Source organism: Saccopteryx bilineata, chromosome 2 (genome assembly GCF_036850765.1).
Source record: "Saccopteryx bilineata isolate mSacBil1 chromosome 2, mSacBil1_pri_phased_curated, whole genome shotgun sequence".
Lineage (NCBI taxonomy): Eukaryota > Metazoa > Chordata > Mammalia > Chiroptera > Emballonuridae > Saccopteryx > Saccopteryx bilineata.
Window position 1 is genome coordinate 219,478,074 of NC_089491.1, and position 8,969 is coordinate 219,487,042.

The 8,969-nt window shown below is 37.7% G+C and overlaps 1 non-coding gene across 1 annotated transcript; it reads right to left on the bottom strand.

Annotated features, from left to right (window-relative positions):
• Window positions 1-5,724: 5,724 nt before the first annotated feature.
• On the bottom strand, window positions 5,725-5,828 carry LOC136327501 (small nucleolar RNA SNORA20). The gene has a single exon (XR_010729704.1). It is a non-coding gene; the product is annotated as a small nucleolar RNA SNORA20 (small nucleolar RNA).
• Between the last annotated feature and the right edge of the window lie 3,141 nt (window positions 5,829-8,969).

Consider the following 8,969-nt stretch of genomic DNA (forward strand, 5'->3'; position numbering starts at 1 on the left):
GTCTAAGATTTTCTTCCTTTTTTTTTTTGCATTTAGTAGGTCCCTACTCCCTTTTTTTGCCCCTTGAACTCTTCACCCCAAATCAGGCCCTCCATTATAGGCACGACATTTCCCTGAGGAGGGAAGAGGAGGGAAAGAGAAGAAAGAAAAAAGGGGGAAATAATAAATTATTACTGGTTTTTTTTTTTTGTGGGGTGTTTTACCTTTTTTTTTGTTTGTTTTTTTTTTGTTTTTTTTGTTTTTTTTTTTACTTTTTACTCTTTATTAATTCTAATTAGTGCTATCAACAAGACCACCCTCAGATGCCAATAAGAAAGAGGAAATCAAATATTATGGATACAAAAGAAAGAGAGGTAACACAAATAGATGTGGAAAAATCTATGGAGAAAAGACTTAACATTTGGAAGCCTTGGAGCTAAATGACAGAGAATTTAAAATAGAAATCTTAAAAATACTCAGAGATATACAAGAAAACACAGAAAGGCAATATAGGGAGATCAGAAAACAACTCAATGAACACAAAGAATATATTACCAAGGAAATTGAAACTATAAAAACAAATCAAACAGAAATGAAAAACTCAATTCACGAGCTGAAAAACGAGGTAAAAAGCTTAGCTAACAGAACAGCCCAGATTGAAGATAGGATTAGTGAAATAGAAGACAAACAACTTGAGGCACAACAGAGAGAAGAAGAAAGAGACTCAAAAATAATAAAAAACGAGAAAGCCCTACAGGAATTGTCTGACTCCATCAGAAAGAATAACATAAGAATAATAGATATATCAGAGGGAGAAGAGAAAGAAAATGGAATGGAGAATATACTCAAACAAATAATAGACGAGAACTTCCCAAGCCTGTGGAAAGAACTAAAGCCTCAAATTCAAGAAGCAAACAGAACACCGAGTTTTCTTAACCCCAACAACCCCACTCCAAGGCACATCATAATAAAGATGACACAAACCAATGACAAAGAAAAAATTCTCAAGGCAGCCAGGGAAAAGAAGAGTACAACATATAAAGGAAGGCCTATTAGATTATCATCAGATTTCTCAGCAGAAACTCTACAAGCTAGAAGAGAGTGGACCCCAATATTTAAAGCCCTGAAAGAGAGGAACTTTCAGCCAAGAATACTATACCCATCAAAGCTATCCTTCAAGTATGAAGGAGATATAAAAACATTCACAAATACAGAAAAGATGAGAGAATTTATCAACAGAAAGCCCCCACTCCAGGAAATACTAAAGGGGGTTTTCCAACCAGATTCAAAGAACAAAAGAAAACAACACCACAAGTAACAGCTCCACCAAGAACACAATAAAACCAAACTTAAACTGTGACAACAAAGGAAAAAAAGGGGGGAGAGGATGGAGATTAACAGTAGCAAAGGACGATGAAGTGCAGAAATACTCATAAGATAGGGTACTACAATGAATATGGTAGGTACCCTTTTCATTACTTAATGGTAACCACCCTTGAAAAAACCACCACAAAAACACTTGACTTAAAAAAGGTAGCAACAGAGGAAAGAAGTATGGAACACAAACAAACAAAAACAAATGATAGAAAAACAAAAGAGAAGAATCAAACTAGATACAAAACTAACAGAAAGCAATTTATAAAATGGCAGTAGGGAACCCACAAGTGTCAATAATTACACTAAATGTAAATGGATTAAACTTACCAATAAAAAGACACAGAGTAGCAGAATGGATTAAAAAAGAAAATCCAACTATATGCTGCCTACAAGAAACACATCTAAGCAACAAGGATAAAAACAAATTCAAAGTGAAAGGCTGGAAAAAAATACTCCAAGCAAACAACACCCAAAAAAAAGCAGGCGTAGCAATACTCATATCTAATAATGCTGACTACAAGACAGAAAAAGTACTCAGAGACAAAAATGGTCATTTCATAATGATTAAGGGGAAGTTGAATCAAGAAGACATAACAATCCTTAATATATATGCACCAAACCAAGGAGCACCAAAATATATAAGACAGCTACTTATTGACCTTAAAACAAAAACTAACAAAAATACAATCATACTTGGAGACCTCAATACACCGCTGACGGCTCTAGATCGGTCATCCAAACAGAGAATCAATAAAGATATAGTGGCCTTAAACGAAATACTAGAACACCTGGATATGATAGACATCTACAGGACACTTCATCCCAAAGCGACAGAGTACACATTTTTCTCTAGTGTACATGTAACATTCTCAAGAATTGACCACATGTTGGGCCACAAAGACAACATCAGCAAATTTAGAAAAATTGAAATTGTACCAAGCATATTTTCTGATCATAAAGCCTTGAAACTAGAATTCAACTGCAAAAAAGAGGGGGAAAAACCCACAAAAATGTGGAAACTAAACAACATACTTCTAAAAAATAAATAGGTCAAAGAAGAAATAAGCGCAGAGATCAAAAGATATATACAGACAAATGAAAATGAAAATACGACATACCAGAATCTCTGGGATGCAGCAAAAGCAGTAATAAGAGGAAAGTTCATATCACTTCAGGCCTATATGAACAAACAAGAGAGAGCCGAAGTAAACCACTTAACTTCACACCTTAAGGAACTAGAAAAAGAAGAACAAAGACAACCCAAAACCAGCCGAAGAAAGGAGATAATAAAAATCAGAGCAGAAATAAATGAAATAGAGAACAGAAAAACTATAGAAAAAATCAATAAAACAAGGAGCTGGTTCTTTGAAAAGATCAACAAAATTGACAAACCCTTGGCAAGACTCACCAAGGAAAAAAGGCACAGGACTCAAATAAATAAAATCCAAAATGAAAGAGGAGAGATCACCACAGACATCATAGATATACAAAGAATTATTGTAGAATACTATGAAAAATTATATGCCACCAAATACAACAATCTAGAAGAAATGGATAAATTCCTAGAACAATAAAACCTTCCTAGACTGAGTCATGAAGAAGCAGAAAGCCTAAACAGACCAATCAGCTGGGAGGAAATAGAAAAAACTATTAAAAACCTCCCCAAAAATAAAAGTCCAGGCCCAGATAGTTATACTAGTGAATTCTATCAAACATTCAAAGAAGACTTGGTTCCTATTCTACTCAAAGTCTTCCAAAAAATTGAAGAAGAAGCAATACTTCCAAACACATTTTATGAGGCCAACATAACCCTCATACCAAAACCTGGCAAGGATGGCACAAAAAAAGAAAACTACAGACCAATATCTCTAATGAATACAGATGCTAAAATACTAAACAAAATACTAGCAAACCGAATACAACAACATATTAAAAAAATAATACATCATGATCAAGTGGGATTCATCCCAGCATCTCAAGGATGGTTCAACATACGCAAAACGGTTAACGTAATACACCATATCAACAAAACAAAGAACAAAAACCACATGATTTTATCAATAGATGCAGAAAAGGCTTTTGATAAAATACAACACAATTTTATGTTTAAGACTCTCAACAAAATGGGTATAGAAGGAAAATATCTCAACATGATAAAGGCCATATATGATAAACCATCAGCCAACATCCTATTAAACGGCATAAAACTGAGGACTTTCTACCTTAAATCAGGAACAAGACAGGGTTGTCCACTCTCTCCACTCTTATTTAACGTGGTGCTAGAAGTTCTGGCCAGAGCAATCAGACAAGATAAAGAAATAAAAGGCATCCATATCGGAAAAGAAGAAGTAAAGGTATCACTTTTTGCTGATGATATGATCCTATACATCGAAAACCTGAAGGACTCCACAAAAAGATTATTAGAAACAATAAACCAATACAGTAAGGTCGCAAGATACAAAATTAACATACAAAAGTCCATAGCCTTTCTATATGCCAACAATGAAATATTAGAAAACGAACTCAAAAAAATAATCCTCTTCACGATTGCAACAACAAAAAAAAAATACCTAGGAATAAACATAACAAAGAATGTAAAGGACCTATATAATGAAAATTACAAAGCATTGTTAAGGGAAATCGAAAAAGACACAATGAGATGGAAAAATATTCCTTGTTCTTGGATAGGAAGAATAAATATAATCAAAATGGCCATATTACCCAAAGCAATATACAAATTTAATGCAATTCCCATCAAAATTCCTATGACATTTTTTAAAGAAATGGAACAAAAAATCATCAGATTGATATGGAACTATAAAAAACCTCGAATAGCCAAAACAATCCTAAGGAAAAAGAATGAAGCTGGGGGCATTACAATACCTGACTTTAAACTATATTATAGGGCCACGATAATCAAAACAGCATGGTATTGGCAGAAAAATAGACACTCAGACCAATGGAACAGAATAGAAAGCCCAGAAATAAAACCACATATATATGGTCAAATAATCTTTGATAAAGCGGCCAACAACACACAATGGAGAAAAGAAAGCCTCTTCAACAAATGGTGTTGGGAAAACTGGAAAGCCACATGCAAAAGAATGAAACTCGACTACAGCCTGTCCCCGTGTACTAAAATTAATTCAAAATGGATCAAAGACCTAAATATAAGACCTGAAACAATAAAGTATATAGAAGAAGACATAGGTACTAAAATCATGAACCTGGGTTTTAAAGAACATTTTATGAACTTGACTCCAATGGCAAGAGAAGTGAAGGCAAAGATAAATGAATGGGACTACATCAGAATAAAAAGTTTTTGCTCAGCAAGAGAAACTGATATCAAAATAAACAGACAGCCAACTAAATGGGAACTGATATTTTCAAACAACAGCTCAGATAAGGGCCTAATATCCAAAATTTACAAAGAACTCATAAAACTCAACAACAAACAAACAAACAATCCAATAAAAAAATGGGAAGAGGACATGAACAGACACTTCTCCCAGGAAGAGATACAAATAGCCAACAGATATATGAAAAGATGCTCAGCTTCATTAGTTATTAGAGAAATGCAAATCAAAACTACAATGAGATACCACCTCACCCCTGTTAGATTAGCTGTTATCAACAAGACGGGTAATAGCAAATGTTGGAGAGGCTGTGGAGAAAAGGGAACCCTCATTCACTGTTGGTGGGACTGTAAAGTAGTACAACCATTATGGAGGAAAGTATGGTGGTTCCTCAAAAAACTGCAAATAGAACTACCTTATGACCCAGCAATCCCTCTACTGGGTATATACCCCAAAACCTCAGAAACATTGATACGTAAAGACACATGTAGCCCCATGTTCATTGCAGCACTGTTCACAGTGGCCAAGACATGGAAACAAGCAAAAAGCCCTTCAATAGAAGACTGGATAAAGAAGATGTGGCACATATACACTATGGAATACTACTCAGCCATAAGAAATGATGACATCAGATCATTTACAGCAAAATGGTGGGATCTGGATAACATTATAAGGAGTGAAATAAGTAAATCAGAAAAAAACAAGAACTACATGATTCCATACATTGGTGGAACATAAAAACGAGACTAAGAGACATGGACAAAAGTGTGGTGTTTACCAGGGGTGGGGGGAGGGAGGACATGGGAGGGAAGGAGGGAGAGAGTTAGGGGGAGGGGGAGGTGCACAGAGAACTAGATAGAAGGTGGCGGAGGACAATCTGACTTTGGGCGAGGGGTATGCAACATAATTTAATGACAAAATAACCTAGACATGTTTTCTTTGAATATATGTACCCTGATTTATTAATGTCATCCCATTACCATTAATAAAAATATATTAAAAAAAAAAAAAGAAACAGTTATTCCATCTCAATTTACAATGGCCCAATGTTATTTTATCCCATGCATATAACTGCTTATATCACTGAAAAGACTATAGCAGCAAATAAATGAGAAGGCAGTGTAAAGTTTTTTAAAAAGGTAAACATACACCTTTTGTGTCCCTAGAATACACACAGGCTGGTGGCCTATCCTGTTGTGTGACCACAGAAGGTCCACATGGTGATGAAGACAAATCAGTCTGGCTGAGACACAGTCACCCCAGGTATGTGAGTGTCCTGTGGCTTAACCAACAAAAATCTGTTGTCTCACAGTCTGTAGGCTGGACGTACAAGATCAAGGTGTGGGCAGGGCTGGTTCCTGCTGCAGCTGTGAGGGGAACCCACTCCAGGCCTCTCCCCTCTTCTGCTGTCTGCTGGCAATCCCTGGTGTTCACTGGCTTGTACAGGCATTACCCCAATGTTGGCTTCCACCTGTGTCTCCTCCCCTTTCTTACAAGGACACTAGTCATATTGGATTGGAGGCCCGCCCTATTCCCGTCTGACCTCATTGTAACTTAGCTAATTATATCTGCTGTGACCCTATTTCCAAATAAGGCCACATTCTGAGCTGCTGGGAAAGGCATGGATTTTGTGGGCACACTATCTAACTCAGTACAGCAAGTGCTGGAGTGGCACAGTCACAGTGGGACACATAAAATCACTATTGTTTCCTAGAAGGCCACTCTGAGGTGTGTGACAGATGAAGTGTTTGGTTTGCACCTGCCTGTGAAAAAAGAGCTCATTGCAGCAAATGGTAGACTTGAACAAGTGGATTTTTCTTGCAGTTCCAAGAAGGCTTCTTTAAAATCTTGCCCCTTGCAGGTGGCAGAAGTGTGGTGCCCACCACCACCTCCACAACTCCCAGACATTCAGCACAGACCATTTCAATTCAATGCCAGCATCTGCATTTCTTGGCCTGAGGCATTCTCTAACTGAACCAGGCTGGAAGTACAGAACATCAGCAAAAAATTCCCCAAAAGACATAAAAGGACAGTTTATTTGAGCAAACCAGGGAGACACAGCCTCCAGTGGGAAGTGAAAGTGTGCTCTGCTGAAAGACAGGAGAGATCATCTTTTATAGAGAAAGTCTCCATCCAGGTTCCCATTCAGGTCCATTTATGAAAATATGGACTTTAAGTCTGACCAGTTCTGATTGGTTTATATAGAAGCAAATGAAGGGTGAAATTTGTACAGTTCTGATTGGTCAGGGCTGATCACAGTTTATTGGTTATGTGGTATTATGAGACTTCCCTGCATGGTTGACTCAGAGGATACAAAGAGGCAGGGCACAGTGCAGGAGGCTTAAGTTCAGGCAGTGGGTCTTCCCAGAGCACAGAGAATAGGAGAGTCCTCGGTCAGCAAATGCTGCTAGATGCTAGTTAGGAATGAAGGCCTAGTTAACCACAGGGAGTCCATTTATAGGTAATTCCTTCTCAGAGTTCACAACAGGAATTCATTCTACCCTTACCCCACCCCATGAGCAGCTCTCAACCCATTGAATACATACAGCAGATGCCTTTCTCCTAAACCTTCATTGAAAAAGACAGACCTACCATGTTCATGATTAGCTAGACTAAATTTCTGTGAAGACATCCAGTGTCTTGTCCCTGGTCAGGTGGTTATGTAAATAAAGGTCAAAGTCACAGGTTCCTCAGTTCAGGACACATGTGAGGAGTAATTAGTGGGTGCACAACTAAGTGTAAAGAGTTGATGTCTCTCTCTCTCTCTCTCTCTCTTTTCTCTCTCCCTTTCTCTCAAATCAATGAAGAAAAAAATTTAAAGACATCCAGTGTCTCTAAACTAATGCTCAGACTCAACACAATTTAATTAAAATAACTGCAAAAACTGAATCCTAGGCTTGTATGAAAGAACAAAAGCCCAAGAGTTGTGCTTATAGAAGAACCAGGTAGGGAATTTGCCCTGCTGGGTATTAAGATGTCTTAAAAGATACAGTAAATAGGCCTGACCAGGCAGCGGTGCAGTAGATAGAGCGTCGGACTGGGATGCGGAGGACCCAGGTTCAAGACCCCAAGGTTGCCAGTTTGAGCATGGGCTCATCTGGTTTGAGCAAAGCTCACCAGCTTGGACCCAAGGTCACTGGCTTGAGCAAGGGGTCACTTGGTCTGCTGTAGTCCCCAGGTCAAGGCACATATGAGAAAGCAATCAATGAACAACTAAGGAGCCACAACAAAGAATTGATGTTTCTCATCTCTCTCCCTTTCTGTCCCTCTCTCTGTCTCTGACACATACACATACACACACACACACACACACACACACACAGATATAGTAAACAGGGCAGTGTAGTAGTGTTGGCAGAGGGGTAGCAAAAAGATTAACCAAACAGGGTAGAAAGTCCCAAAACACTGTCTCAAAGATGTGAAAACAAACTGGACATGTCAGGTTTAGTGGGTAAAGATGAGCCTTACCAGCGGCTTAGAAAAAAAACAAATCTCTCAGATTGTGACTCAAAAATAATAATAAATGACAAATAGACTAATGTAGGTGGAAAAGGAAAGATATTTTAAAGTAACTATAAGGAAGAGTATTTTAAAACACAAAACATTCATCCATCAACGACAAGATCGATACATTCAACTACATTAAAGAACTGTTGATTAAAAGACAAAAATAGAAGTGAAAAGACCAGCCCACAAACTGAGAAAAGATGCTTGTCTCAAAGAATTAGTATCCTGAATAATAAAGAACATCTGTAAATTAAAAAGAGAAAAAGACGAACTACGAAAAAGAAAGATGGGCTTAGGAATAAATGTCACAGAAAATATGTATGAATGGCCTGTAAAGAAATGAACAATTGCTCTCCTTCAGTAGGAAACAATGCAAATCAAAACCCACAGATAACCCCCGTATATGCACCAGTGTCAGTGAGGATGGGGAACAACTGGAACACGTCTGGATTGCTGATGGGTACATGCAGTGACACTGCTTTGGGAAACTACTTGACATTTCCTAGTGAAATTAAAGCTATGCATGCCCAATGATGCTACAATGCCGTTCTCAGATATGCACCTGGAGCAGTGTTTTTCAAACTGCAGACCCACTAGTAAGTGATTAAATCATTTTGAAGGGCACAGATAGTGATGATGATGATGGTGATGGTAGTGCTATGATGTGAATAATAACAACAGCAGCAACAACAATAATAAAAATAGAACAGAAAATGCTAAGAATCACTGCACACAAGGGCAAGTATTGTT